At 37.5% G+C, this 13,233-nt stretch overlaps 1 long non-coding RNA gene across 1 annotated transcript in view; it reads right to left on the reverse strand.

Annotated features, from left to right (window-relative positions):
- Positions 1–1,961: 1,961 nt before the first annotated feature.
- Positions 1,962–13,233, reverse strand: part of LOC112532174 — a 135,816-nt gene continuing 124,544 nt past the window's right edge. The window contains exons 4-5 of the long non-coding RNA XR_005858679.2: positions 3,038–3,097; positions 1,962–2,605 (exon numbers count right to left, since the gene is read on the reverse strand). This is a non-coding gene — a long non-coding RNA (uncharacterized LOC112532174). The remainder of the gene's footprint in view (positions 2,606–3,037; positions 3,098–13,233) is intronic.

Below are 13,233 nucleotides of genomic sequence, written 5' to 3' on the forward strand. Positions count from 1 at the left end.
GAGGTATCAAATCCTCATTTTGGAAGTAACAGTCTTTTACAATTTTGAATACACAATTGGTACAAAAACAACAACAACAAAAATTAAAAAGCGTTTTCAATTTTTTGTAACTGTCCAATTACGTATTATAATTTACTGTTACAGAAATATAAAACAGCAGTAGAAGCAAGCCTAGACTTTCTTTCTTATGTGCTCAAACTCTTTCTCACTTCCTAGGATGCTCTTTCATGGAAAAGAATTTAATAGGGAGAGGAAGTGATTGCTGGTTGGATTGAACCAGCGAATTAGGTCAGTTGTAGCTAAAGCCACAGTGTTTGCAAGACGGTATTGAGTGGAGGAACAGAGGAAAGCTACATTGTGAGGGTTTATAAGGGATTATAAGGGTCAGGAGAGGGAGCAGCATAGAAAAAAAAGGGATGGAGAGGAGGAAAGAAAAGAACAAGGACCCTGCATACTGAAATATTTTAATTTTCAAATGATTGTCATAACATTTCAGTATATTCATGCTCAGCATGATCAGTAAGAAAGCACAAGTCCTACTTGTAGAAAATATGATATATCATCAAAGTACAATAAACCACAGTGAATGAAATAAAGCTGGTTTTGGGGTGAATATCATATGTTTTCCTCAGTATTGCCTGGTGTCGCTTATTGGTATAGAGGCAGTGAAAAACTCCAGAAAAACTCTTGTGAGCAAAAAAAACCTTATCCAGTATTGTAATTAATAGCTAATGCAGGTTTTTATTTTATTTTATTTTGTTTTGTTTTGTTTTTTTTTTTTTAATCATATGAGAGCTTTTTTCAGAGAGAATTATTATGGCAATAAAATTATTTTTGTTTTCCTGAGAGTGAAGTGGTAATTATTCACTGCAGCACAATGAAATCACTAAATGATGAAATGAGTAATTTTATCAATTGAAACTTTTATTCTATATAACAACATGTTGTAGTAAGCGTCTTGCGGGGGCACGGGATGTACGGGACAGGCCTCTCCCTAAGCATAGAGAGACAGTGCTATCGTGCTGACCTTGATGCAGAGAAAACAGGAGAAGAAGAAGAATGAGAAAAGAATGTGGAGACGGCCAAATAGGGCACAATGTTATCTGGTATGAACCAATCAGAGTGGGACATGACAGCACGGTTTTGTAGGTTAAAATGTATATAAGCTGTGTTTTAGTAGTGAATAGAGGCCATTTTACCGCTCATCATATTGGTGTCACCTCGGTATATGGCCAAGCCGCAGGCTCCCCTAAGCAACGAACATCACGGTTGCCTACGAAAGGCAACACAACAAAAAGTTTCCAATGAATGTTACTGCTGTTAAATCCTTTTCCTTTTTTCCTGTTTTCCTTCTTCCCCTTCTTTTTCTCCTTTTCTTTTCCTTCTTCTTTTTCTCCTCCTCCTCCTCCTCCTCCTGTTTGCTTTGAGTCCATTTAATGAAATACTTGACTATGAAATATTTAAAATATTTTAAGCAATGATTTCAGTAAATCATTAAAGAGAAATTTCAGTTAACAACCTTTTTGTTGGCACAGTGGTAATTTTGAAAATAATAAACTGTATGGAAATATTCATATTCAGTATTTGAGAATAATGTTTTCTTCCACCAAAAGGATTAAGAGAATGACTAAACAGATCATGTATCTAAATGTAGAGCTTTGCTCCTCGAATTCTTTTGCTCACTTGCTACTTAACTAAAAGAGGAACCTGAGTGTCCAGAGATACATGAAGCTATATGCTAGATTTGACAGAAAAAAAACAGTTCTGAAAGAAGTGAAGAACTTTCTAAAAGTGCAATGAAAGATTTACCAGAAGTAGTCTGTGAAAATGTCCTGCTGTCAGAGCAGACACCTGTGAGAACAGTGGTTTATCAGATGTTCTGTTTAGAATGAGCAAGACCTGTAATCCTACTGAATTGCTCAGGTATGAAAGGAGTTGCCAACATCAGGAGGAAAATGTTAATAAAGTTGTGTTTATTGCCAGTATACATATTATTTCTTAATAATTTTTTCTGTGGACACTTTTGCTTGAAATGAGAATGACTCTACACGTAGTGGTTGACTCCACTTTAAAAACTGAGAGAAATGTTTCACATTTAAGGCATGCTGAATGTCCCTTTTATGGCACTTTACACTTCATTGAAAGTTAATTTCAGATTATATACTGTATATCATCACCTCTAAACCTTTGTGCCTGGACTTCCTCAAATAGACAATGTAATACATTTGATTTTTTTCTGATAACTAGACACTGTGTGTAAATATTTCTAGAATATTTTTAGAATTTCATTTTATTTTTAGAATTGATTTTGATAATATATAATGTATAACCAAACTTCCACAGATATTTAGATACTTTATGACGATATGGGAAATATATTGGTGCCTTTGGTTTCAGATGGTAATCTAAGCAGGCTTGATGTCTAAGTAGAAATAAGATATAATTAACTATTCACTGTGTAAATGCTCTTCAAATACGCAGTATAGTTCTGGAATTCCAGATCAAAAGATACATAGTAGAAACTGAAAACAAAAGAGTCTTGATGTGATCAAAAGTATGGTTTATTCTTCATGAGAGGTGTTGAAGTGTACTCAGAACTAGTAGTCTGGAAAAGGGAGAGATAAGGCAGGGGAAAAAAAAATCACAAAATTTGTAGTATCCTGGATTTTAAAAAAGGTCAACAGGGAACAGTTGTTTCTATTTCAATTAAAAAAATGAACAAACCAATAATAATGAAAACACCATCAACAACAGCAAAAAAGACAGCAGTTATTAAATAAAGAGAGGGTTGCAGATTCAAAACAAAGAAAAGATCAAATTCTTTACTCAGTCTCCTCTTTTACTACTGTTTGATAGATAGTATGAAAATATGCAGGTTTTTGTTCTCATGCATTTCTTATGATTGGTCAGAACATTCAGTTAACTGGAAGTTACATCTGATTGATTTATATGATCCTATCATGAGTATTTAGTCATATGAAAACAATGTTATTATTGTTCACAATAAGCCTTGAGGAAAATTGAAGGAATTACATACCTATCAGTTTCACCTTAGACTCCAGGAAAATCAAAGCATGAATCCTCTTGGAACACATTCCTGAGCACGTGAAGAAAGTAAATGGAAACAGTTAGTACAGATTTAGGAAGGTTAAACCACCTGACTGCTTTCCATAATGAAATGACTATAGGTGTGGCTGAGGGAAGAACAGTGGGTTGACATTAGGAAGGTTGTTGACTATATCTCACAATACAATTGTATCCAATTTGGCAGATGAAGGTATGAATGAGTGGAAAATTAGATCAATAAAATAAGTAAATAGACACATATAAATAAATTTGGATAAATGGGTGGGCTCTGAGGGTCACAATTACATGTTGATCTGGAGGCTGATGAATAAGTAGAGTACTAGAGAGATCTGTCCTAGAACACATCCTGTTTAACACCTTCATATGTTACCTGAAGAAGGTGACAAAATGCACCCTGAAAAAGTTTTCATATGATGCCAAACCAGGTGCAGATCTGATAAGCTTCAAGGCAGGGCTGCCATTCAAAGAAAGCTAGACAGGTTGGTAGAATGGGCAAAAGGAAAGTTTATGAATTTTAGTAAAGTTAAGTGCAAAACTATACTCCCAGGAAAGAGAAGCATCTGGCAATGACAAAGGCTAGGGGGACAGTTCATCTGAAGAGACTCTAGAGGTCCTGATGAGAAGTGAGCTGGGCATGGTCATGAGCCTGCAGTGTGTCCTGACAGCAGCTGTGATGGAGAGAAGTGATTATTTCTCTTTATATGGCTCTACCTACATCTGGAATATTCTGCTAAATATTAGCGCTTTTCTCCCCTGACTCACTCCCCAATAAAAAATAATCAGTAAACTTGAATGAGTTCAGCAGAATCCACCACTTGCTCCACCACTTGCCCTATGAGACAGCAGACTCTTTAGCAGGGTCTTTTGTGAAGAACACAATTGATAGATTTCAAACTAAAAGAGGGGATATTGAGATTTGATATAAGGAAGATTTTTACAGTATGGGTGGTGAAGCATTGCAACAGATTGCCCAGAGATGTGGTGGATGACCCATCCCTGGAGACACTCAAGGTCAGGCTGGACAGGGCTCTGAGCAACTTGATCTAGCTGTAGGTGTCCCTGTTCATTTCAGGGGAGTTGGACTCGATGACCTTTAAAGGTTTCTTCCAACTCCAGTGATTCTATGATTCTGTGATAAACATTGGTATGACTTACATGAAGTCTGAATCCTTCAAGTCTTTTCAATATTATTGAGGTTTTAGCTGGGGATTGAAGTCATTTTAGGCTATTGCAGTTAAGAGATGTGTGTACAAGAGATTGCATAGATAGCTTTGTAAATTATTGGGCATCTAAATACATGACCTATGAGAAAAAAAAAAAAACAAAACAATTTTTTTAAATAGATTGACTCCAAAACTACTTTATCTAGAGGTGGCATAATAATAGTCTTCATATGATGAATAGAGCTTAAGATTTAGAAAGATTCATAGAGAATTATTGACCTCTGTAATGCTGACTGTTGAGAGGCACTGAATTATCAAAAAAGACTGGAATTTCAGGATCTTTAAGGCCAGGATAGACAGCCACTTCTTTGGACTGATCCTGACTTGGGATGGAATGATACTAACCTAGAGTCACTCTTTTCTCCCATGATTCTGATTCTATTCATATAGATAAATTTTGAAGACTTAACTTGAATATGTGGGTATTTTCTATCACATAGGAAACATATTCTTATACCATAAAAAAAAAAGAAATAATATATCTTGTTTTTGAAAGACTAAACAGTTGGAACATCAGCATTTTTAGATTAGTTCACACTCATTTGAGTGTGTATATTTCTATACTGTCATACAGTTATACAGTTGGCTTCTTTTAATGGGATTTGCTTCTATGAATATCCTCCATCCTCCATTCTCAGGCAATGTGTAACCATTGTTTTTTATATATATATATAAGCTGCTATCAGTCTAACTTGCTATATTTCTACTTTTCAAGGTTCTGTGTCAATTAGGATTTGCAACCTATCTAGGGATCCTGCTTAAGAAAGGAAGTGTGTGGGGGTGGGAGGGGGGAGGAGGGAGATTCCTTCCTACTATTCTTTCCTTTCCTGGAAAGGAAAGGAAAATTCTTTTAAAGAGAGTATTTTTATTTTTTATTTTTTAACAAATCACTTAGAAAAGGTTGCTATTATGTCATTTGTGGTACATATACCATCTTTGCAGCATTTTAACATAGTACCCCACTTGAATGTGCACATATCTTAAAAAAATAATGATCCCAGACAAGGATTTCTGTAAGCTAACCCAAATGAAAACTACGGTATAAAACTTTACAGCAAATGTTTCTCTCAATAAAGATTGGGATTTCTTTTGTTTTACTTTTCCTTTACAGTGAATACTGCAAATTTTTTCTTTTTTTTTTCTTTGTTTGCTTTTTGATTTGTTTTGATATTACTTAAGACTTAGGTCATTTAATTAAAATATTACTTTGTCTAAACTTGGACTTTTGCCTACATACATCCATGTGAGCTTTCATTGTCCCTCACTGAGTCAATTCTAATTTACATCTCTTCTGTCATGCCCATAATTTGTCTTTGACAAAGTCATGGTTCAAATTTTCATTCATCATGTCAAAATTTCTAATTTTCAGATATGTCTGGATGACTTAGGTGCTGATGGGTTGTATTCTAGGGTTGAGATTCATCACTTGTGTTGTAATGTTTCTGGAATTCTGCAGAAGCGTGGCTGCTTTTCTCAATACAGATATTCATTCATTCATCAACTTACTTGAGAAGGAGGGATAAAAATGTCATACATGTTTACAAAATGTAGAAAATTAACACAACCTATGGAAAATAAGCATAAACCATTCATTTTACACAGAATGACAATAACAATGACAACTTCTTTACCACAATTGTTTTGTATTATCTCAGATCATATAATGGTTTGGATTCACAGAATCATAGATTTATTTGAAATGGAAAGGACCCTTGAAGGTCATCCAGTCCAGCTCCCCTGAAATGCACAGGAACAGCTACAATTAGATCAGGCTGTTCAGAGCCCCATCCAATCTGTCCTTCAATGTTTTCAGGGATGGGGCACCTTTCTGGGCAGCCTGTTCCAGTCCTTCACCAACCTCATCCTATATTTTTCCTTATATCCAGTCTAAATCTTATTTATCCAAACCTTTTTAGTTTGGAACCATTTTCTCTTGTTCTGTCACAACAGACCCTGCTGAAGAGTCTGCCCCCTTCTTTCTTATAGTCTCCCTTCTGATACAGAAAGGCTACCGTCAGGTCTCTTTAGAGCCTTCTTTCTCTTTTCCAGGCTAAACAGCCCAGGCTATTTCAGCTTGTCCTCAAAGGAGAGACATTCTATCCTAATCATTTTTGCGGCCCTTCCTCTGTATGCACTCCATCAGGTCTATGTCTCCCCTGTACAGAGGATTCCACATCCGGACACACTATTCCAGGTGAGGTGTCACCAGATCAGAGTAAGGGAGGAGGATCATCTTCCTCAACCTGCTGACCATGTTTCTTTTGATGTAGTGCAAGGTACAGTTGGCTTTCTGGGCAGCAACAGCACATTGTTGGTTCATGTCCAACTTCTTATCCACCAGTACCCCAAGTCCTTTTTGGCAGGGCTGTGCTCTATCCATTTGTCCCCCAGCTTGTATTGATATAGTGGGAGTTGCCATGACCCAGGTGCAAGACTTTGCACTTGGTTTTGTTGATTGTCATGAGGTTCACCTGGCCTCACTACTCAATCCTGTCTAGATCTGTCTGGACGGCAGCCTGACCCTCATGTATGTCAACCGCACCCCACCGCTTGGTGTCATCTGCAAACCTGCTGATGGTGCACTCAATCTCACTGTTGATGTTACTGATGAAGATATAAAGAGCACTGGTTCCATTACTGACCCCTGAGGGACACCATTCGTCACTGATCTCCACCCAGACAGTGAGCCATTGATAACTACATTCTTCATAAGACCTGGAAACCAGTTCCTTGTCCACTGAATAGTTCACCTGTCAAATCCGTATATTTCCAAATCGTAGAGAAGGATGTTGAGGGGGACTTTGTGAAAAGCCTTATGAAAGACTTTGTGAAGTCCAGACAGATAACATCTGTGGCTCTTCTCTCATCCACTGGTGCAATTATGCCATCATAGAAAGCCACTAGTTTGATCAGAGAGAACTTGCCCTTAGTTAAGCCATGCTGATTGTTTAGCATCACCTCTCTCTCTTCAATGTGCCTTAGCATAACTTCCCTGTGGATCTTCTCCATGGTCTTACCCATCGCAGAGGTGAGACTGACAGATCATTAGTTCCCATGGTCATCCTTTCTACCCTTCTTAAAAATTTGTATGATATTCCTTTTTTTTCCAGTCACCAGGGTTTTTACCTGACTGCCATGACTTTTCAAATATCACTGAGAATGGCTTGGTGATTACATCAGCCAGTTCCCTCAGGAACCTGGGATGCATCTAGTGAAGACCTGTAGACTTATACATGTTCAGATTCCTCAGGCAATGGTGAAGCCGATTTTCACTTACAGTGGAACGAACATTACTGCCCTGGGTTCAACCTCTACTGTCATGCAACCAGCATCTGTCTCTGATGTCATGGGTGAACATAATAAAATAGGAAGCATAGGTTTTGGAGCAGCTTTCATAAGTAACCTTAAAATTAAACAAATACATGTCATAATACAGTTTTAAATTTGTATTAACTTGCTAATTTAATAACTAATTTTTTATTGTTTTTCAAATAGGAAATAATTAGTGATAAATAAAAGATAATAAAAAATATAACTTGAGGTAGCATATTTTAATAGTCTTACAGGTAACAAACAAACAAAAACCAACCAAAATAACAAAATAGCAAAAGCATAGTAATCAAAGGTCAGTAAAGACAGGTGAAGTGAGAAGACAAAATAATATCCAGTTATGAAAATGCTGTATGAAGTCGCATTTGTAGTAGCATGCAGGTGTTTGACTAATTAGACATTTCGAAGAAACATTACAGCCTATTAGAGAAATTACTCAGCAAACACTCTTTGGGCCTCTGTTAGTTAATCCTTCTCCTTGCTGTATACATTTCATTATTAAGAAGATGGATACGTTTATCTTCTTGAAGTATAGAAAGAATTTTAAAAAAAGCATTAAATGTTACAAGTTAAAATAATTATTGTGTCTTTCCAACTCTGTATAAATTTTTGGAATTCCTCTAGATACAGGCTAGGACATTTCAGACATCAGAACTTCTACTATTCATAATGGAGATAATAGCAATATTTTGCATTTATGTGCTGGTTTTCATTCACTTCTTCAAATTTTAGTAAGGAATTGGAACAGAAATGCTAAGTCACGGTCTGAAACAGTGATTGAGCACCTGGTGGAAAGTCAGGGCCAACCCAGGGGAGCGCAGATGCATGCACCTGAGTGATAGGAAGGGGTGGAACCAGGATCCACACCCTCCCTGACCTCATTTAAGTGTTGGCAGTGGAGGTGAAGCTTTCTTGCTTGAGATCCCTGGTTACTTGAGGCTTTTTTTTTAAAGGTAAGCAGCTTTTTTTCCTTTGTTTTTGTGTCTGTGGCTGCTATGTTTGGGCTTCTCCTTGTTTTCTCTAGCCGAAGACTTTGCCTCCCTGTTATTGTTGCTGTACTTTCCACCATGTTATAGTGTTACAGGAGTAATAAGTTATTTTGCTCTTTTCTAATTCAAAGCACAGAAAGTAATTGCAGTGACTCTTAGTTTAGGTTGTGAAACATATGCGAAACATAACATGGAAATAAGTTTTACAGTATCTGCTGGCTAAAAAGTTCTCTTGTGGTCTCAGGTGTTCTCTAACATCATAAAACTAAAATACGTTAGCAGTTGCATTGCTCTTTGCTAGCTGTGTTTACTCACAAAGAGTGTTATCTTACTGGGAAAAATTACTCAAAAAAAACCTCAAGTGTTTGATTATTGATAGACTAAAAATCTGCCATATTTACTGACAAATGATTTTAGGATAAAGTGGAAAATAAGACCTAGGAGTGCTAAATAAACTGTATGTTGTAGTGCAGATATACTCATAATGCTTATTGGGTTTACGTTGTGGTACAAAGCAGTTTGTCAGAGGTGATAAAATCTGCATAAGCCTTATGTGACAAAGAAGACCTCATTGTTGAGCAGTTTCACCTGCACTGATGAAGGAAATAATTTTATATCCAAAACTATTCTTGAATACCTGTGTTATATCATCCAGTGCTACTTTGTATGTTCTTAGGTAGGAAGTTTTAATTCTCAGATCAATATGAGAAGGTAGATAGTTAATCTAGCACTCCTAAATCTACATTCCTGCCATTATCACTAACTCATGAAGCATAAGCATACTGCAATGGGAAATCACAAGTCCCGCAGTCAAAGATTAAAATACTGCAGGTACCAATAAATAATACAGTAAATCCCAGATAACAATGACCTCAGTAAACGACTCTAGAACTAGATTTATTTTTATATGTATTGAACCATTTGCAATGTTTTCACTTTATTTTACAAGTGAATAATATTAAGCTGGCATTCTTGCATGAATTTACCATACATAATAAAACTGTAATATATTCAGTATGCAATTATGCTGAGCTGGGTGTGTTGTTGTTGTTGTTGTTTTTTCGTTTTTTTTTTTAACCAATGGCACCCAATTGAACCATAAACTTTATTACTTATTTCAAACTAAGTAACTCTGAATCCGAGATTATTGCAGTGGCTCTTTAGATGACCAAGATGATAAAAATGGTGTGCTTTTCATCATTTTTACTAAAGCTTTTTCACTGCTTTAAAAGATTATAAATTATCTGAGCTTAATGAAAATGGAATGTTTCTTTAGGAACTCATTCCTTTAAAAATCATCATTTTCAAAATTACAGTGATCTTAAACACAGAAATTTCAAACTGCAGAATTTATTAAACCAATAATAGCTTTGTTTTCAAAGCTTCTATGTACAGAAACTATTTCAGAGCAAAATAGACATCCTAAATAAATGATGTGACCAGTAATGGTATATTAAAAAATAGTACCTGTTGTTCTTCATTTAATATTATGTTGTATTAAAAAATATTCCTAAAAGCTAACATAAGGGTCTCCTATTTGCCTAAAAATATCTGCTCTGAAGTAATTAGTAATGATATGTTATGTTTAACTGAATTCTTAAAAAAAAACATAATTAAGATTTTTTTTTTTTTCGAATTGTACCTCTGAGTTTTTATGGCTGCCTACTTAAAAATACATAAAACATGAGTTATTAATTTGGGAAGGACAGCATAGCTATAGAAAAACAAGATTTTCAGGCTTTAATGTCCTTTAATACAGAAATGTTTGTGACTATTTCCGTCTGCTATATAAATTTCCCAAAGCTGGACCTTTTGTTTTTAGAGGGAAATTAGTTCAAGATTTAATTCTGAATGTTTCTTAAGAAGGTCATAAAAACAAGGCCAATGCTCATTTCTCATCATATTAATTTATTTCCTGAAGATTTTGGTAGAAAAACCTAGTCAAAGCAGATCCAGATAAGCAGTTTTCTCAGACCTGCATCCTTAGTTTTGAATGTCTCCACAGATGGAGATTTCTTCAACTTGTCTGGGAAATTCTGATTACCATAATTATGAAAAAAAAAATCTGATATCCAATCAAGATTTTTGTTGTTGCAGTTCTTGTCTTATCACCATGTACATTCTTATCACTGTGTACATTAAAGAGAGTCTGCTGTCTTATTTTTGGTCCCTGTTTGTTACACATTCTAGGTAAAAATAATGTCTCTTATTAGGTGTTCTTTGCTGTTTTGTTTTCCTTTGGGTGGGAAAAAAAGAAAAATAGAAGTTTTGAATGATCTTCATCAAACTCAGACTCATTCCACTTCATGTCTTTCTGGTAAGAGGGAGTCCAAAATTAGGTATACTGCTTCAAATGAAATCTCACTAATGCTGAATCAGGAGGATCACTTTTTCTTCAATGTGTATCTGCTTTCCTGCTGCTAAAGTGTAGCGTTGGACTTTCTTCTACACAGTCATGCTACTTATTCATCTTCAATTTGGTGTTAACACTAATCACCAGATCCTTTTCTGTAAAGCTTCTTACTATCTAGTCAGCACCTAATCTGTTTTGTTGCATGGAATTATTTCACTTCAGATGTAAGACTTTGCATTTACTTTTATTGATCCTCACAGACTTTCCAGCAGCCCTTTTATCTGTCTTGTTGATGTTCTTGTGAATAGCACCATGAAACCGCTTCCCCCACTTTCATACTGTCTTCTAAATATGCATTCCCTTCCATTATCAAGGTATTAAACAGTATTGACCACAGCAATGATCCCTGAGCAATACATATAGAAACCAGGCATTCGTTGGCCTTACTCTCAAGGTATACAACATCTAATGTTCTCCATTTACCCTTCTGCAGTAGCCAAATAAGCTGGTCAACTAGCTTTGGCCAATTTATGCTGTTTCCTACCAACTTGTATGTGTCTCTTGTATTGTATGTTTCTAGCATTGGCTCCAGGAAACTGATTAAACTGCACATCAACAATCAAATGTATGAATGAAAGCAAGCATCATTATGATGATTCAGAGGAACAGAAAGTAATTGACAGCAATAGAATAAATTGCAGCATCACCAGAAAGTCAGCATAGACTCACAGACTCACTCATGTTGGAAAGGACCTCAATGATCATCAAGTCCAACCACAGCCTAACCATAGTACCCTAACTCTAACAACCCTCTGCTAAATCATATCTCTGAGTACCACATCCAAACAGCTCTTAAACACATCCAGGGATGGTGACTCAACCACCTCCCTGGGGAGCGTATTCCAGTGTTTAACCACCCTTTCTGTAAAGAAGTATTTCCTAATGTCCAACCTAAACTTGCCTTGGCGCAACTTGAGGCCATTTCCCCTCATCTCGTCACCTCTCACCAGTGAGAAGAGACCTACCGCGCTCTTCCTGTAAACACATTTCAGGTACTGGAAGAGAGTAATAAGGTCTCCCTTCAGCCTCCTCTTCCCCAGACTAAACAGCCCCAGCTCCCTCAGCCTTTCCTCATAAGGCTGATTTTCCAAGCCCTTCACTAGCCTCGTTGCCCTTCTCTGGGCCTGCTCCAGTACCTCCATGTCCTTCTTGTACTGAGGTGCCCAAAACTGAACACAGTACTCGAAGTGAGGTCTCACCAGTACCAAGTACAGGGGCAGGATGACTTCCCTAGTCATGCTCACCACACCATTCCTGATACAAACCAGGATGCCATTGGCCTTCTTGGTCACCTGGGCACGCTGCTGGCTCATATTCAGCCAACTGTCCAACAGTACACCAAGGTCCCTTTCCATCAGGCAACTTTCCAGCCACACCTCCCTAAGCCTGTAGGGTTGCCTGGAGTTGTTATGGCCAAAATGCAGGACCCAACACTTGGCCCTATTGAAACTCATACTGTTAACCTTGGACCATCGATTCAGTCTATCCAGGTCCCTCTGTAGTGCCCTTCTCCCCTCTGGCAGATCAACACTCCCTCCCAGCTTGGTGTCGTCTGCAAACTTACTGAGGGTGCACTCAATCCTCTCATCAAGATCATCAATGAAGATGTTAAACAGAAGCAGCCCCAGCACTGAGCCTTGGGGGACACTGCTCGTGACCCAGCCGCCAACTGGATTCAACTCCATTGACCACGACTCTTTGGGCCCGGCCATCTTCACCCAGCAGAGCATACACCCATCCAGACTGTGGGCAGCCAGCTTCTCCACAAGAATGTTATGGGGGGATAGTGTCAAAGGCCTTACTGAAGTCCAGGTAGACCACATCAACAGCCTGACCCTCATCCACTAAGCGGGTCACCTTGTCATAGAATGAAATCAGGTTTGTCAGACAGGATCTACCATTGGTAAACCCATGCTGACTGGGCCTGATCCTCTGGTTGACCTTTAATTGGTCCGTGATGGTTCCTGAGATTATCCATTCCTTAACCTTCCCTGGCACCAAGGTGACACTGATAGGCCTGTAGCTACCAGGAACATCTTTCTGGCCCTTTTTGAAGATGGGTGTCACATTTGCCAGTTTCCAATCCACTGAAACATCCCCGGTTAGCCAGGACTGTCAAAAAATGATGGAGAGTGGCTTGGCAACCACATCCGCCAACTATCTCAGCACTCTAGGATGCAATCCATCTGGC

The sequence above is a fragment of the Gallus gallus genome, chromosome 3 (assembly GCF_016699485.2).
Source record: "Gallus gallus isolate bGalGal1 chromosome 3, bGalGal1.mat.broiler.GRCg7b, whole genome shotgun sequence".
Classification (NCBI taxonomy): domain Eukaryota; kingdom Metazoa; phylum Chordata; class Aves; order Galliformes; family Phasianidae; genus Gallus; species Gallus gallus.